The sequence below is a fragment of the Triticum urartu genome, chromosome 4 (assembly GCF_003073215.2).
Source record: "Triticum urartu cultivar G1812 chromosome 4, Tu2.1, whole genome shotgun sequence".
NCBI lineage: Eukaryota > Viridiplantae > Streptophyta > Magnoliopsida > Poales > Poaceae > Triticum > Triticum urartu.
The window spans coordinates 448,380,896-448,398,800 of record NC_053025.1 but is presented as its reverse complement, the minus strand read 5'-3'; positions in this window follow the sequence as shown (position 1 = coordinate 448,398,800).

Below are 17,905 nucleotides of genomic sequence, written 5' to 3'. Positions count from 1 at the left end.
TTTGAATGTTATCACGTGCAACTTGTGATTTGAATGTGTTGGTATCACCCTAAGGGGGAGCTCCTCTCATGCTTATTTTTCTCTGTGCACATTGTTAAGGGGAGCTCCGCAACAAATCTCTTCGATACTCAAAGTTTTTATTTTAAGAAGTACATATATGTTGTCATCAACTACCAAAAAGGGGGAGATTAAAAGTGCAATCATGCCCTTAATCTTATTTTGATGTTGATGACAACATGCATGTATGGGACTAATCATGTTTATCTAGTATATCTCAGGATTATGTCTCATAGGCCGTGTGTGGATCATGACTAAAGACAAATGCACGTAACTCAAGATTGGAGATACAAGACAATAGCATTGGCTTTGTTTACGGTTTGTTCTTGAGTATAGGGATCCCACACTATTAAGAGGGGATCGATGGATCTAGTGAAAGATTTGCTCAAAACCCACAACTCCATTTTTCATCGGACGTCCGGTACGTTACGGACGTCCGATCCCGCTCAGCTATCCGGTCGTCCGGCTCTCGTCGGTCGTTTGGAGTTTCTTCACAGAACAATATTCACGGATGTCCGAGCTTCTCCGGACGTCCGGTCCACAGAAGTCCGTTATCCTCCGGACGTCCGACACTTACTCAACAGAACAGTTTTACGAATATCCGGTCCTCTACGGATGTCCGGTCACTGGACGACTGAATCGGTCCGGACGTCCGTTAGCTGTATGCTGATTCATGGCTTGTGATTTTCCAATGACCGGACGACCGACGTCTGTCGGACGTCTGGACCTATCTGTGCCACCGGACGTCCGGTCCTATCCGGACACCCGACGCCTCCTGTGCACTTGTGTTGCTCAAACGGTTACTTCTCCACCTCCAGTATATATAGCCTTCTCCCCCCACGGGATAAGGTTGACCATTCACTTTGAGCTTGCTAAGAACACATTTCACTCACTCTCTCACTCTTCCACACCAAATCTTAGATCCCCAAGGGATTTGAGAGCACTTGAGAGAAGTTCTCCAATCAAGTGATAGATCTACTCTTTTCCCATCTTTGCACCAAAGAAATTCGTGATTTGAGCAAGTCTTGAGCTTTTCCCATCGTTCTTGTTACTCTTGGAGGTTGGAGACTCCTAGGCGGTAGGAGTCTTTCGAGGAGGAATCGACCTTTGTGATTACCCCTGGAAAAGTTTGTGAGGGTTTGGATACCACCCCAAGGTCTACCACTAGTGGTTCAGAAACGCCTTCGTGGTATTGTCTCAAAGGGAGAATAGGGTGAGCCTTCGTGGCGTTGGTGTGCCTTCGTGGTAAAATCCACCTCTCTAACGGTGACGTAGCTTCCCTCTAAGGAAGTGAACATCGGCATACATCCTCGTCTACCGGAGTTGCGGTTATTCCTAACCCTAACTCTCTACTTGTGGTTACTTGTCTCTTAGCACTTACTTATATCATATTGTGCTTGCTTACTTACATACTTGTGTTACTTGCTTAGCACTTAGTACTACACTTGCAATTGTTAGGCTCACCTTCATATTCCGCATTATTGCCTAAAATTGCTAAGTAATAATTAAAATTTGTAATCGTACCTATTCACACCCCCCCCTCTAGGTCCATCTCGATCCTTTCAGAGTTCCCTCAATTTAAATAGATCAAAGATCTATGCATTTTATTTAAGCGAGTTTTAGTTGGTTTGAGAAAAAGATGGCATGATGACATGATGCAATGCAAAAGATGACATGATGAAAGTGATGGGGAACGTTGCAGAAAACAAAAATTTTCCTACGGTTTCACCAAGATCCATCTAGGAGTTCATCTAGCAACGAGTGATCAGATTGCATCAACATACCTTTGTAGATCACGCGCGGAAGCGTTCAAAGAACGGGGATGAGGAAGGCGTACTCGACGTGATCCAAATCACCGGAGATCCTAGCACCGAACGGACGGCACCTCCGTGTTCAACACACGTACGGTCAGCGTGACGTCTCCTCCTTCTTGATCCAGCAAGGGGAAGGAGAGGTTGAGGAAGATGGCTCCAGCAGCAGCACAACGGCGTGGTGGTGGTGGAGTTGCAGTACTCCGTCAGGGCTTCGCCAAGCTCTACAGAGGAGGAGGTGTTGGAGAGGGAGAGGGAGGCTCCAGGGCTTAGGTGTGGCTGCCCTCCCTTCCCCCCACTATATATAGGGCCAAGGGAGAGGGGGGGCGCAGCCTTGGCCCTTCCTCCAAGGAAGGGTGCGGCCAGGGAGGAGTCCAACCTCCCCAAGGCACCTAGGAGGTGCCTTCCCCCTTTAGGACTCTTCCTTTCCCTCATCTCTTGGCGCATGGGCCTCTTGGGGCTGGTGCCCTTGGCCCATATAGGCCAAGGCACACACCCCTACAGCCCATGTGGCCCCCCGGGGCAGGTGGACCCCCTTGGTGGACCCCCGGACCCCTTTCGGCACTCCCGGTACAATACCGATAATGCGCGAAACCTTTCCGGTGACCAAAACAAGACTTCCCATATATAATTCTTTACCTCCGGACCATTCCGGAACTCCTCGTGATGTCCGGGATCTCATCCGGGACTCCGAACAACATTCGGGTTACTGCATATACATATCCCTACAATCCTAGCGTCACCGAACCTTAAGTGTGTAGACCCTACAGGTTCGGGAGACATGTAGACATGACCGAGAGCTCTCCGGTCAATAACCAACAGCAGGATCTGGATACCCATGTTGGCTCCCACATGCTCCTCGATGATCTCATCGGATGAACCACGATGTCGAGGATTCAAGCAACCCCGTATACAATTCCCTTCGTCAATCGGTATGTTACTTGCCTGAGATTCGATCGTCGGTATCCCAATACCTCGTTCAATCTCGTTACCGGCAAGTCACTTTACTCGTACCGTAATGCATGATCCCGTGACCAGACACTTGGTCACTTTGAGCTCATTATGATGATGCATTACCGAGTGGGCCCAGTGATACCTCTCCGTCACACGGAGTGACAAATCCCAGTCTTGATCCGTGTCAACCCAACAGACACTTTCGGAGATACCCGTAGTATACCTTTATAGTCACCCAGTTACGTTGTGACGTTTGGTACACCCAAAGCACTCCTATGGTATCCGGGACTTACATGATCTCATGGTCTAAGGAAAAGATACTTGACATTGGAAAACTCTAGCAAACGAACTATACGATCTTGTGCTATGTTTAGGATTGGGTCTTGTCCATCACATCATTCTCCTAATGATGTGATCTCGTTATCAATGACATCCAATGTCCATAGTCAGGAAACCATGACTATCTGTTGATCAACGAGCTAGTCACCTAGAGGCTTACTAGGGACATGTTGGTGTCTATTATTCACACATGTATTACGATTTCCGGATAACACAATTATAGCATGAATAAAGACAATTATCATGAATAAGGAAATATAATAATAATGCTTTTATTATTGCCTCTAGGGCATATTTCCAAAAGTCTCCCACTTGCACTAGAGTCAATAATCTAGTTACATTGTGATGAATCGAACACCCATGGAATTCTGGTGTTGATCATGTTTTGCTCTAGGGAGAGGTTTAGTCAACGGACCTGCTACATTCAGGTCCGTATGTACTTTACAAATATCTATGTCTCCATCTTGAACATTTTCACGAATGGAGTTGAAGCGATGCTTGATGTGCCTGGTCTTCTTGTGAAACCTGGGCTCCTTGGCAAGTGCAATAGCTCCAGTGTTGTCACAGAAGAGTTTGATTGGCCCCGACGCATTGGGTATGACTCCTAGGTCGGTGATGAACTCCTTCACCCAAATTGCTTCATGCGCTGCCTCCGAGGCTGCCATGTACTCCACTTCACATGTAGATCCCGCCACGACGCTCTGCTTGCAACTGCACCAGCTTACTGCCCCACCATTCAAAATATACATGTATCCGGTTTGTGACTTAGAGTCATCCAGATCTGTGTCGAAGCTAGCATCGACATAACCTTTTACGACGAGCTCTTCGTCACCTCCATAAACGAGAAACATTTCCTTAGTCCTTTTCAGGTACTTCAGGATATTCTTGACCGCTGTCCAGTGTTCCTTGCCGGGATTACTTTGGTACCTTCCTACCAAACTTACGGCAAGGTTTACATCAGGTCTGGTACACAGCATGGCATACATAATAGACCCTATGGCTGAGGCATAGGGGATGACACTCATCTCTTCTATATCTTCTGCCGTGGTCGGACATTGAGCTGAGCTCAATTTCACACCTTGCAATACAGGCAAGAACCCCTTCTTAGACTGATCCATATTAAACTTCTTCAATATCTTGTCAAGGTATGTGCTTTGTGAAAGACCTATGAGGCATCTTGATCTATCTCTGTAGATCTTGATGCCTAATATATAAGCAGCTTCTCCAAGGTCCTTCATTGAAAAACTCTTATTCAAGTAGGCCTTAATGCTGTCCAAAAGCTCTATATCATTTCCCATCAAAAGTATGTCATCTACATATAATATGAGAAATGCTACAGAGCTCCCACTCACTTTCTTGTAAACGCAGGCTTCTCCATAAGTCTGCATAAACCCAAACGCTTTGATCATCTCATCAAAGCGAATGTTCCAACTCCGAGATGCTTGCACCAGCCCATAAATCGAGCGTTGTAGCTTGCACACCTTGTCAGCATATTTAGGATCGACAAAACCTTCCGGCTGCATCATATACAATTCTTCCTTAAGGAAACCATTAAGGAATGCCGTTTTGACGTCCATTTGCCATATCTCATAATCGTAGAATGCGACAATTGCTAACATGATTCGGACGGACTTTAGCTTCGCTACCAGTGAGAAAGTCTCATCGTAGTCAACCCCTTGAACTTGTCGATAACCCTTAGCGACAAGCCGAGCTTTATAGATGGTAACATTACCATCCGCGTCTGTCTTCTTCTTAAAGATCCATTTATTTTCTATGGCTCGCCGCTCTACGGGCAAGTCAGTCAAAGTCCATACTTCATTTTCATACATGGATCCTATCTCGGATTTCATGGCTTCCAGCCATTTGTCGGAATCCGGGCCAGCCATCGCTTCTTCATAGTTCGAAGGTTCACCGTTGTCTAACAACATGATTTCCAAGACAGGGTTGCCGTACCAATCTGGTGCGGAACGTGTCCTTGTGGACCTTCGAATTTCAGTAGGAGCTTGATCAGAAGTATCCTGATCATCATCATTAACTTCCTCTCTAGTCGGTGCAGGCACCTCAGGAACATTTTCTTGAGTTGCGCCATTTTTCGGTTCAAGAGGTAATACTTCATCAAGTTCTACTTTCCTCCCACTTACTTCTTTCGAGAGAAACTCGTTCTCTAGAAAGGATCCATTCTTGGCAACAAAGATCTTGCCTTCGGATCTGAGGTAGAAGGTATACCCAATAGTTTCTTTAGGGTATCCTATGAAGACGCATTTTTCCGACTTGGGTTCGAGCTTTTCAGGTTGAAGTTTCTTGACATAAGCATCGCATCCCCAAACTTTTAGAAACGACAGCTTAGGTTTCTTCCCAAACCATAATTCATACGGTGTCGTCTCAACGGATTTCGACGGAGCCCTATTTAAAGTGAATGCGGCAGTCTCTAAAGCATAGCCCCAAAAAGATAGCGGTAAATCGGTAAGAGACATCATAGATCGCACCATATCTAATAGAGTGCGATTACGACGTTCGGACACACCATTACACTGAGGTGTTCCAGGCGGCGTGAGTTGTGAAACTATTCCACATTTTCTTAAGTGTGTGCCAAACTCGTGACTCAAGTATTCTCCTCCATGATCTGATCGCAGGAACTTGATTTTCCTGTCACGTTGATTCTCAACCTCACTCTGAAATTCCTTGAACTTTTCAAAGGTCTCAGACTTGTGTTTCATTAAGTAGACATACCCATATCTACTCAAGTCATCAGTGAGGGTGAGAACATAACGATAGCCACCGCGAGCCTCAACACTCATTGGACCGCACACATCAGTATGTATGATTTCCAATAAGTTGGTTGCTCGCTCCATTGTTCCTGAGAACAGAGTCTTGGTCATTTTACCCATGAGGCATGGTTCGCACGTGTCAAATGATTCGTAATCAAGAGACTCTAAAAGTCCATCAGCATGGAGCTTCTTCATGCGTTTGACACCTATGTGACCAAGGCGGCAGTGCCACAAGTATGTGGGACTATCATTATCAATCTTACATCTTTTGGTACTCACACTATGAACATGTGTAGCATTACGCTCGAGATTCATTAAGAATAAACCATTCACCATCGGAGCATGACCATAAAACATATCTCTCGTATAAATAGAACAACCATTATTCTCGGATTTAAATGAGTAGCCATCTCGAATTAAACGAGATCCTGATACAATGTTCATGCTCAAAGCTGGCACTAAATAACAATTATTAAGGTTTAAAACTAATCCCGAAGGTAAATGTAGAGGTAGCGTGCCGACGGCGATCACATTGACCTTGGAACCATTCCCGACGCGCATCGTCACCTCGTCCTTCGCCAGTCTCCGCTTATTCCGCAGCTCCTGTTTTGAGTTACAAATGTGAGCAACCGCACCGGTATCAAATACCCAGGAGCTACTACGAGTACTGGTAAGGTACACATCAATTACATGTATATCACATATACCTTTCGTTTTGCCGGCCTTCTTGTCCGCTAAGTATTTGGGGCAGTTCCGCTTCCAGTGACCACTTTCCTTGCAATAAAAGCACTCAGTCTCGGGCTTGGGTCCATTCTTTGGCTTCTTCCCGGCAGCTTGCTTGCCGGGCGCGGCAACTCCCTTGCCGTCCTTCTTGAAAGCTTTCTTTCCCTTGCCCTTCTTGAACTTAGTGGTTTTATTCACCATCAACACTTGATGTTCCTTTTTGACTTCTACCTCTACTGATTTCAGCATTGCAAATACTTCAGGAATGGTCTTTTCCATCCCCTGCATATTGAAGTTCATCACAAAGCTCTTGTAGCTCGGTGGAAGCGACTGAAGGATTCTGTCAATGGCCGCGTCATCCGGGAGATTAACTCCCAGCTGAGTCAAGCGGTTATGCAACCCAGACATAGTGAGTATGTGCTCACTGACAGAACTGTTTTCCTCCATCTTACAGCTGAAGAACTTGTCGGAGACTTGATATCTCTCGACCCGGGCATGAGCTTGGAAAACCATTTTCAGCTCTTCGAACATCTCATATGCTCCGTGTCTCTCAAAACGCTTTTGGAGCCCCGGCTCTAAGCTGTAAAGCATGCCGCACTGAACGAGGGAGTAGTCATCGGTACGTGCCTGCCAAGCGTTCATAACGTCTTGTTCTGCAGGGAGAACAGGTGCGTCACCTAGCGGTGCTTGTAGGACATAATCTTTCTTGGCAGCTATGAGGATGATCCTTAGGTTCCGGACCCAGTCCGTGTAGTTGCTACCATCGTCTTTCAGCTTGGTTTTCTCTAGGAACGCGTTGAAGTTGAGGACTACGTTGGCCATTTGATCTACAAGACATATTGTAAAAAAATTTAGACTAAGTTCATGATAATTAAGTTCATCTAATCAAATTATTCAATGAACTCCCACTTAGATAGACATCCCTCCTGTAATCTAAGTATAACATGATCCGAGTTAACTAGGCCGTGTCCGATCATCACGTGAGACGGACTAGTCAACATCGGTGAACATCTTCATGTTGATCGTATCTTCTATACGACTCATGCTCGACCTTTCGGTCTTCTGTGTTCCGAGGCCATGTCTGTACATGCTAGGCTCGTCAAGTCAACCTAAGTGTTTGCATGTGTAAATTTGTCTTACACCCGTTGTATGTGAACGTTGGAATCTAACACCCGATCATCACGTGGTGCTTCGAAACAACGAACTGTCGCAACGGTGCACAGTTAGGGGGAACACTTTCTTGAAATTATTATGAGGGATCATCTTATTTACTACCGTCGTTCTAAGTAAACAAGATGCAAAATCATGATAAACATCACATGCAATCAAATAATAATAGTGACATGATATGGCCAATATCACATAGATCCTTTGATCTCCATCTTGGGGCTCCATGATCATCTTGTCACCGGCATGACACCATGATCTCCATCATCATGATCTCCATCATCGTGTCTCCATGAAGTTGCTCGCCAATTATTACTTCTACTACTACGGCTAACGCGTTTAGCAATAAAGTAAAGTAATTTACATGGCGTTTCTCAATGACACGCAGGTCAAACAAAAAATAAAGACAACTCCTATGGCTCCTGCCGGTTGTCATACTCATCTACATGCAAGTCATGATTCCTATTACAATAGCATGAACATCTCATACATCACATATATATCATTCATCATTCATCACAACTTTGGCCATATCATAACACAGAACACTTGCTGCAAAAACAAGTTAGACGTCCTCTAATTGTTGTTGCAAGTTTTACGTGGCTGCAAAAGGGTTCTAGCAAGAACGTTTTCTTACCTACGTGAAAGCCACAACGTGATTTGTCAACTTCTATTTACCCTTCATACGGACCCTTTTCATCGAATCCGCTCCAACTAAACTGGGAGAGACAGACACCCGCCAGCCACCTTATGCAACTTGTGCATGTTAGTCGGTGGAACCGGTCTAAAAGGATTGATATGGTTGACTAGAGGGGGGTGAATAGGCAACTACCAATTTTTAGCTTTTCTTTACCAAATTAAACTTTGCATCAAAGTAGGTTGTCTAGATGTGCAACTAGGTGAACAACCTATATGATGCAACAACAACAAGCACACAAGCAAGCAAGGGAACAAACACTAAAGAGCTTGCACAAGTAAAGGTAAGAGATAACCAAGAGTGGATCCGGTGAAGATGAGTATGTGTTACCGAAGTTCCTTCCTTTTGAGGGGAAGTACGTCTCCGTTGGAGCGGTGTGGAGGCACAATGCTCCCCAAGAAGCCACTAGGGCCACCGTATTCTCCTCACGCCCTCATACAATGCGAGATGCCGTGATTCCACTATTGGTGCCCTTGAAGGCGGCGACCGAACCTTTACAAACAAGGTTGGGGCAAACTCCACAACTTAATCGGAGGCTCCCAACAAGACCACGAAGCTTCACCACAATGGAATATGGCTCCGAGGTGACCTCAACCATCTAGGGTGCTCAAACACCCAAGAGTAACAAGATCCGCTAAGGATGAGTGGGGGAATAAAAAATCTCACGGTGGAAGTGTAGATCGGGGCCTTCTCAACCACTCCCGAGCAAATCAACAAGTTTGGTTGGCTAGGGAGTGAGATCGGGCGAAAATGGAGCTTGGAGCAATAATGGAGCTTTAATGGTGGAAGAGGTAGGTCAAAGGGGGGAAGAAGACACCCTTTTATAGTGGGGGGAACAATCCAACCGTTACCCCCCACTCAGCCCCGCAGAGAGCGGTACTACCGCGGGGGCAGGGCGGTACTACCGCTCATAAGCTGTACTACCGCGGAGGCAGAGCGGTACTACCGCTCACAAGCAGCACTACCGCCACTACTACCGCAGCTAGTACCGTAAAACCCGACACGAGAAAATGCGCACTCGAGTCGAGGCGGTAGGAGCACGGAGCCACAACGGTACTGTGGCTGAGGCCAACCAGCGGTACTACCGCTCCGAGGAGCGGTACTACCGCTTACTGAGCTTCAGCCGTACTACCGCTATACTGCAGCTAGTGCCGTAAAACCCGACACGAGAAAATGCGCACTCGAGTCGAGGCGGTAGGAGCACGGAGCCGCAGCGGTACTGCAGCTGAGGCCATAAAGCGGTACTACCGCTCCGAGGAGCGGTACTGCCGCTTAGTGAGCCTCAGCGGTACTACCGCTGTGGCCCGCGGTACTACCGCTGGGTCCAGGAAAAGACACAAAGGGGAGAAAAGAGAAGCTCCAGAGAGACGGAAAGAAAACGCTGGGTGTGACAAGAACGTGTACGTGTTGATTCCACCCAAACCATACCGAAGCAGATCCCCTCTTGATAGTACGGTGACTACTACGAAACTTAGTCCACCAACAATGTCACGAAGGAAGCTACACCGTCTTGAGTAGAGCGCCGAGGGGAAATAATCGTTTCATGCCGAAGGATGAATATCTGAAAGAACTCAAAGCACCCGATTAGTCCGCAAATGCATTGTCATCAATCACCAAAACACCGTAGGGATAAATATGCCCTTACAATCTCCCCCTTTTTGGTGGATTGATGACAATACGGGATTTGCACAGAAAAGAGTAATGACATAGAATGCAAGAGAACCCACGCCTCTAAAAAATAGACAGGCTCCCCCTAGATGTTGTGCACACTAGATAAGTGCTTTGGACTGCACGGCACACATACTAGGATCACGGCTCCCCCTATATTTTAGAGACCAACAACCTAAGCAAGATGTATGAGAACAACATATATGATAGGATAAGCATGCAAGCTATAAGATACCGAGGTGCATAACACATAGATAAGATAACAAAGGGAGCATATGTCTTACACCATATGTCTGGAACTTAGGTCTCACAAGCACAAAACCAAACAAAACCAACAACGAGAAAGCAAACGAACAACACAAAGACACACTCGCAAACACAAATCCCTAAACTCTCTCCCCCTTTGGCATCGAGACACCAAAAAGGGCAGAGAGGGACACTACGACTCCAGGTGATGGGCGAGGAAGGTCCTGAACATCACATCTCTGCATCTTCATCGTGGGTTGAAAAGTGCTCGGCATCGGAGTCGGTCCAGTGACAGTTCTGATGAATCCAGTCCTCCTCTTCAGTGATCTGTCCCTCAGACCCACTGACAACTGTGGCTCCCAACTGACGCATGATCTCCTTGTGGCGCGTCCTGGCATTCTTCTCCGCCACATGAGTCATGTACTGACCATGGGACTCCATGCAGAAGAGCTTCTTCATCTTGCGCTTGAGCTTCTGGGCCCAAGATGGTTCTGCACTGGAGTGGCTAACGTCCTCATCGTGGGCATCAGGAGCAGCCTCACCCTCAGTTCCCATGGCAGCAGCAGCAGCAGACGGGCCCCCCGTGGCAGCAGTAGCAGAAGGACCCCCTGTGTGAGGCGCTGACCAGTTGTCCTTCTTCCTCAGACGCTTGATCTCATGTGACACCAACTCTCCAGTTTCTAGAAGCACTCTGGGATAAGTCTGTGCCCAGGCCCTCTCAATGAGCCTCATGATGAAGGGACCATAGATAGGACACTTGCGCTCAGACACGGCAGATACAAGTTCAGACCACATGACATGAGAGATATCCAGGCTCTCTCCAGTGTTTGCTTCCTTCTCATGCTGACAGAAAAGGAGCATGTCCACGAGGTAGGAGTGAACCTGATCCAGATTCCCAATGCGAGGGAAGAGAGTCTCACGGAATATGCGATGAAGAATGTCCAGATACGGACACAGCTCATAGGTCTTCTTCTCAGTGACAGGGTGAACCTTCACAGTGCAGTAGGGCCAAAGGGCTTGCTTGTGGGTGGAAGTAACATGGTGGTGAGGACGGAAACCGACAGGAGTCTCAAGCCCGTTATCCACCACATCAAGTAACTCCATGAACGCCCGCCACTTGATAGAAAGCCGCTTGCCATTGGTCATCCAAGTCAGAGTCCTGTCGCTATCTGTTCCAAGATGGACGGTGGCATAGAATTGAGCCAACAAATCCGCATCGAAATCCTTGTTGAACTGCATGATCCTGAGAATGTTCAGCTGAGTGCACATCTGAAAGGCTTCTCCAAAGTACTCTGGATCCTTCTCCATAGCATCGGTGTCAATGGAGCGAACATCAACATAGAGATTCTTCTTGGCCTTGATCGCATCAAAGTAGATGGCAAACTGAAAATGGTTCCAGAACGGACGGTTGACCAAAGTGGGTTCTTGGTCCACCGTATAGGGGTTGCGGCGACGCTTCTCCCAAAACTCCTTGTTGTTCATCTCAGTCACAACCTTCCCTTTTGGCTTGTTGGCGGCTCGCTTCGATTGCTGAGGAGGTGGAGGAACAGTTGCAGAAGCACTTGCTGGAGGCGGTTGGGTGCTCGAGGAACCACCGGCAGGCTCTGAGGTCCGGTAGCGCTTGGAGGTGGCACGCCCGGGGTTGATACGGCGACCTTGCTGCTCGGAAATGTCATCACCTGGAGCCAAACACAAAAGGAGGAAAAACAACCAGAAGAAACGAGCATAAGCCAACAAACACAACAAAAAGATCAAGGGAAGGTAGGAGAATGATGGAAATTGGCATGCAGCGGTAGTACCGTGACCTGCCCGCGGTAGTACCGCCCCAAGCGGTAGTACCGCCCCAAAGGGAGCGGTAGTACCGCCCTAGGCAAAGCGGTAGTACCGCTCCAAAGGGAGCGGTAGTACGGCTTGAGGCGGATACACAGCAGTTTCAAAGCGCGAGGCGGTGAAACAGTGGTTTCCTACTACCGTGGACAGATCCGGCACTACCAGCCTACCAAATTCAAAAATATTCCTACCAAACATCAATCTAGATGATCTAGTTGCCTTCTCCAACCCACTCAAGCCTAGATTTAGCCAAAAATCTAGAGATGCAACCACCATTGCCCCTAAGCACAAGATCTAAAAGCAAGACCAAAAGAGAGAAGGAATGTGGGCAATACCGGCATCCATGGCAAGAGGACAAGGTGGGGATTGACTCCACCGAAGGAAATGGAGAGGAACGCCCCGGAGGAGGAGATCCACCGGAGCCCTTCCGCGGCGGAACGGTGCTGGAGAGAGGGAGAGGCAAGAGGGGGCGAGCGAATGGGTATGGGGGAGAAGAAACCTCCCCCTGCCCCGAAAAAACCCCCCTGGCCCCGCCCCGCAGTGGTAGTACCGCGCTGGGGAGCGGTAGTTCCGCACTGGTGTGGCGGTAGTACCGCTTACCACGGTAGTGCCGTCCATCACCAGCAGTAGTACCGCTTATCAGCGGTAGTACCGCTCGCCAGCAGCGGCAGTACCGCCCAGCACACCGCGGCAACTAGACTACATGGCTTAGCTCAAAAAAACCAGAAAACCCGCAACGAAAAGCAAAATAACACACCAGCAAGAGGCCAAGAAACCTCTCTTCAAGAGAGGGCGGTGGCCGAAGCCACCTATGTTTGAGTCAAGAGGTATGGCGCCGCGAAGATTTTAACCTTGGGCCCATGACCAAAACTCGTCTTTTGAGCACACGTGCCATCAACAATGGCTAAAGTGAAAGACTTGATCAATTTATGCATAATGGGGGGAGGGAGAGTTCATTGAGAGAACAACACTCCCCCTATGTCCATGCCTACACCTAAACTAGACAACAAATTGAGCGTGGTAGGGTGTGCACGGGTTCAAGCAACATTGCTCGAATCAATGATATTTAGCTCATGCCTTAACTCGCGAAATCTTGCTTCATCCAAGGGCTTCGTGAAAATATCTGCAAGGTTGTCATGAGTGTTAACATAGTTGAGCTCGATCTCTCCTCGCCTAATGTGATCCCGGATGAAGTGATACCGAATCTCAATATGCTTCGTCTTGAAGTGTTGCACCGGGTTGAGAGAAATCTTGATGGCACTTCCATTGTCACACCAAAGAGGCATTTTGTCACAAGTGACACCGTAATCCTTTAAAGTTTGCCTCATCCATAAGAGTTGTGCACAACAACTACCAGCCGCAACATACTCCACTTCAGTGGACGAGAGAGACACACAACTTTGCTTTTTGGAAGACCAACTTACCAACGAGCAACCAAGGAATTGGCATCCTCCGGAAGTGGACTTCCTATCCACTTTGTCTCCCGCCCAATCGGAATCCGAGTACCCTACAAGCTTGAAGTTTGATCCTCTTGGGTACCATAAGCCAAAGTTTGGGGTATGAGCCAAATATCGAAAGATTCATTTGACGGCCACATAGTGAATTTCCTTAGGTGCGGCTTGAAACCGTGCACAAATTCCCACACTCAACATGATGTCCGGTCTAGATGCACAAAGGTAAAGCAAGGATCCAATCATGGAACGGTATACCTTTTAATCCACCACTTTACCATTGGGATCTATATCAAGTTGGCACTTGGTGGGCATTGGGGTGGAAGCCGGCTTGACGTCACTTAGCTTGAATCTCTTGAGCATGTCTTGAGTGTATTTGGATTGATTGATGAAGGTTCCTTCTCTTTTTTGCTTCACTTCGAACCCTAGAAAGAACTTCAACTCCCCCATGGAGGACATCTCGAACTTTGAGGTCATGAGAGCGGCAAATTCCTCATTGAAAGCTTTGTTAGGAGAACCAAATATAATATCATCAACATATAATTGGCACACAAACAACTCCCCTTTGACCTTCTTAGTAAAAAGAGTGGGGTCGATTATCCCAACTTCAAACCCACGGTCTTGTAACAACTCGGTAAGGTGGTCATACCACACACGTGGGGCTTGTTTAAGGCCATAGAGTGCCTTATCGAGTTGATACACATGATCGGGAAAGTAGGGATCCTCGAACCCGGGGGGTAGCTTGACGTACACCAATTCATTAATGGGACCATTAAGAAAAGCACTCTTAACATCCATTTGATATAACTTAAAGTTATGATGAGAAGCATATGCAATCAACATGCGAATGGATTCAAGACGAGCAACGGGAGCAAAGGTTTCACCGTAGTCGATACCCTCGACTTGGGAGTAGCCTTGTGCTACCAAACGAGCCTTGTTGAGAATGATAATCCCATGGGCATCTTGCTTGTTCTTGAAGATCCACTTGGTTCCAATGACATTGTGGTTCCCCGTTGGCCTTGGCACCAATCTCCACACTTTGTTGCGCTCGAAGTTGTTGAGTTCTTCATGCATGGCATTGAGCCAATCCGGATCTTCGAGCGCCTCATAGACCTTATGAGGTTCCACACAAGAGACAAACGCGTGATGCTCGCAATAATTTGCTAATTGTCTACGAGTGCTTACCCCCTTTCTTAAGCTTCCAAGCACATTTGTCATGAGATGATCCTTGGTGGAGAGCTTGGAAGCAACTTTGGCGGCACGACGCTCTAATTCCTCCTCGGTGGTGAGTTGAGGAGCGGTTACTTGATCATCTTGAGCGTCGTCATGAACTTGTTCTTGGTCTTGAACTTGCTCGGGGGAGAGAACTTGACCTTGAGCATCACTTGGTGTGTCAACACCGTCTTGAGTATGATCTTGCCCTAGGTCTTGTTCATGAGGTTGAGGGCCTTCACTTTGTTCTTCGGAAGCATGTGGGCCTTGGGTTGGTGATGGCTCCACTTGAGTGGAGCATTGTCCTTCTCCTTCGGCCACAAGGGGTTCCTCAATGGGTAGGATGAAACCAACACCCATTCTTCTTATGGCTTGAGGAGGAATTTCATCACCTACATCACAAGTGCCACTTTGCTCCACTTGGGAGCCGTTATTCTCATCAAACTCCACGTTACACGTCTCCTCAATAAGTCCCGTGGATTTATTGAGGACACGGTAAGCATGAGAGTTTGTAGCATAACCAACAAATATGCCCTCATAAGCTCTAGCCTCAAATTTAGACAACCGAACACCTTTCTTGAGAATGAAACACTTACACCCGAATACCCGGAAGTACTTGAGGTTGGGCTTGTTACCGGTGAGTATCTCATAAGGAGTCTTGTTCAAACCCTTGCGGAGGTAGAGCCGATTTGATGCATGACACGCGGTGTTGATGGCTTCGGCCCAAAAGTTGTACGGAGACTTGAACTCCGCCATCATGGTCCTTGCCGCATCCATCAACGTCCGGTTCTTCCTCTCCGCAACACCGTTTTGTTGAGGGGTGTATGGTGCGGAATATTGATGCTTGATTCCCTCATCACTAAGAAATTCATCCAAGGTGTAGTTCTTGAACTCGGTGCCGTTGTCACTTCTTATTGTCAAGATCTTTGCATTGTGTTGACGTTGTGCTTCATTGGCAAAGTCAATGGCGGTTTGTTGGGTCTCGCTCTTCCTCTTGAAGAAATACACCCACGTGTACCTTGAGTAGTCATCCACAATCACCAAGAAATACTTTCTACCTCCAAGACTATCGAAGGATGGAGGCCCAAAGAGATCCATGTGAAGGAGCTCCAAAGGCCTCTTTGAATAAATGATAGTCGTGGGAGGGTGAGCCTTCTCATGTAGCTTTCCTTCGATACAGGCACTGCAAGCACGATCTTTAGCAAAACTAACATTCGTTAGTCCATGGACATGGTCCCCCTTTAGGAGACTTTGCAAAGATCTCATATTGACATGGGCTAAACGGCGATGCCAAAGCCATCCCACATCAACTTTAGCCATTAGGCATGTCGCGGTCTTAGTGGGTCGCTCCGAAAAGTTAATCACATATAGACCGTTCTCGACATGCCCAACAAAGGCTACTTTAAGAGTCTTGCTCCACAAGAGAGCCACGGTATCGATATCAAAGAAAGTGGCAAAGCCCATGATTGCAAGTTGACGAACGGAAAGTAAATTGTATGCAAGGGACTCAACAAGCATGACCTTCTCGATCGTGAGATCATGAGAGATGACCACCTTGCCAAGTCCCAATACCTTAGAAGATGAGGCGTCACCCCACTCGACATTGGTGGGCATAGATGGAACCTTGTGCACGTCCACCACCAAGTCCTTGCTTCCGGTCATATGATTTGTAGCTCCGCTATCGAGCAACCATGATCCACCACCGGAAGCAAACACCTACAAGAGATCAATGCTTGGTTTTAGGTACCCATTTTGTAATGGGTCCTTTGATGTTAGTAACAAGGGTCTTAGGAACCCAAATAGACCATTCAATGTGCTCATGAAGAGAACCAACAAATTTGGCATAAACATGCCCATCACTAGCACGGCACAACACATAAGAAGGATTAAAATCGCCGGCTTTGTTGGGTGAGGTGACATTGCCCTTCTTGACTTTGTTCTTCTTCTTCTCCTCGGGGACACTCTCTCCCGCCCTCACAAAGGTTTGCATGAGGGGAGGAGGTCGTTTGGTCTTGTCATTCTTCTTCTTGTTTTTGGAGTTGGGGACGTACCCAACCCCTTCCTTCGCCACACCTCCCTTTTGGTTGATCAAGAGATCATTGAGGTTCTTCTTGCCTTGTATGCAAGTCGCAAGGCCTCTCTCAAGTTGCTCCTTCAACTTAGCATTTTCCTCAACAAGATGTATATGCTCACAACACGGGTTAGTAGCATTTGCATTATCAATTAAAACCATATGAGGAAAAGTTGCTTTCTCCTTAGTTAGCTTCACTTGGAGTTGATCATGAGACTCCTTGAGACTAGCGTGAATACCCTTCAAGGCCGTGTGGGCCTTGTCAAGTATATCAAACTCCTCTTTGAGTCTAGCAAGATCAACTCCGAGTTTGGCCTTCTTGGAATCTAGCACACGAGAAACAACGAGGGCATGATCATAATCTTTCTCTAACTTAGCATGATCACCGTTGTATGACTCCTCAAGAGCCAAACGAAGACCACGCTCTTCCTCAAGAGCATTGAAAAGATCCGAAATCTCATCGGCATAGTCACGACTATGCCCTTCCATCTTTGAGATGGTGTCTTCGTGAGCCTCAATCATGTCATTGGCCTCACCAAGTTGTTCCAAGAGAGCAACAAAGTGCTTCTTGGATTTTCCCTTGAGTTTGCCCATAAAGGCCTCAAACTCGTTAGCCTCCACATTAGCTCCCTCAACTTCATTAATGCTCTCCGATGGGGAAGGATGATTAATGATGGTAGTTTTGATGTTGGAGGTTACCTTGTTGGTGGCTTTCGCCATGAGGCACTTGGCGTTGATGCTCTCGTTAGGTGAGTCGAAGAGAGACACTCATGACGTTGTGGCAATGGCGATGGAGGCCATGGCAACCAACTCATCATCTTCATCATCGTCATCATCCTCATTGTACTCTTCTTGCACAACCAAGGCCTTGGGAGGAGTCTTCTTGGTGAAGTTGTTCTTGTTGGGGAACG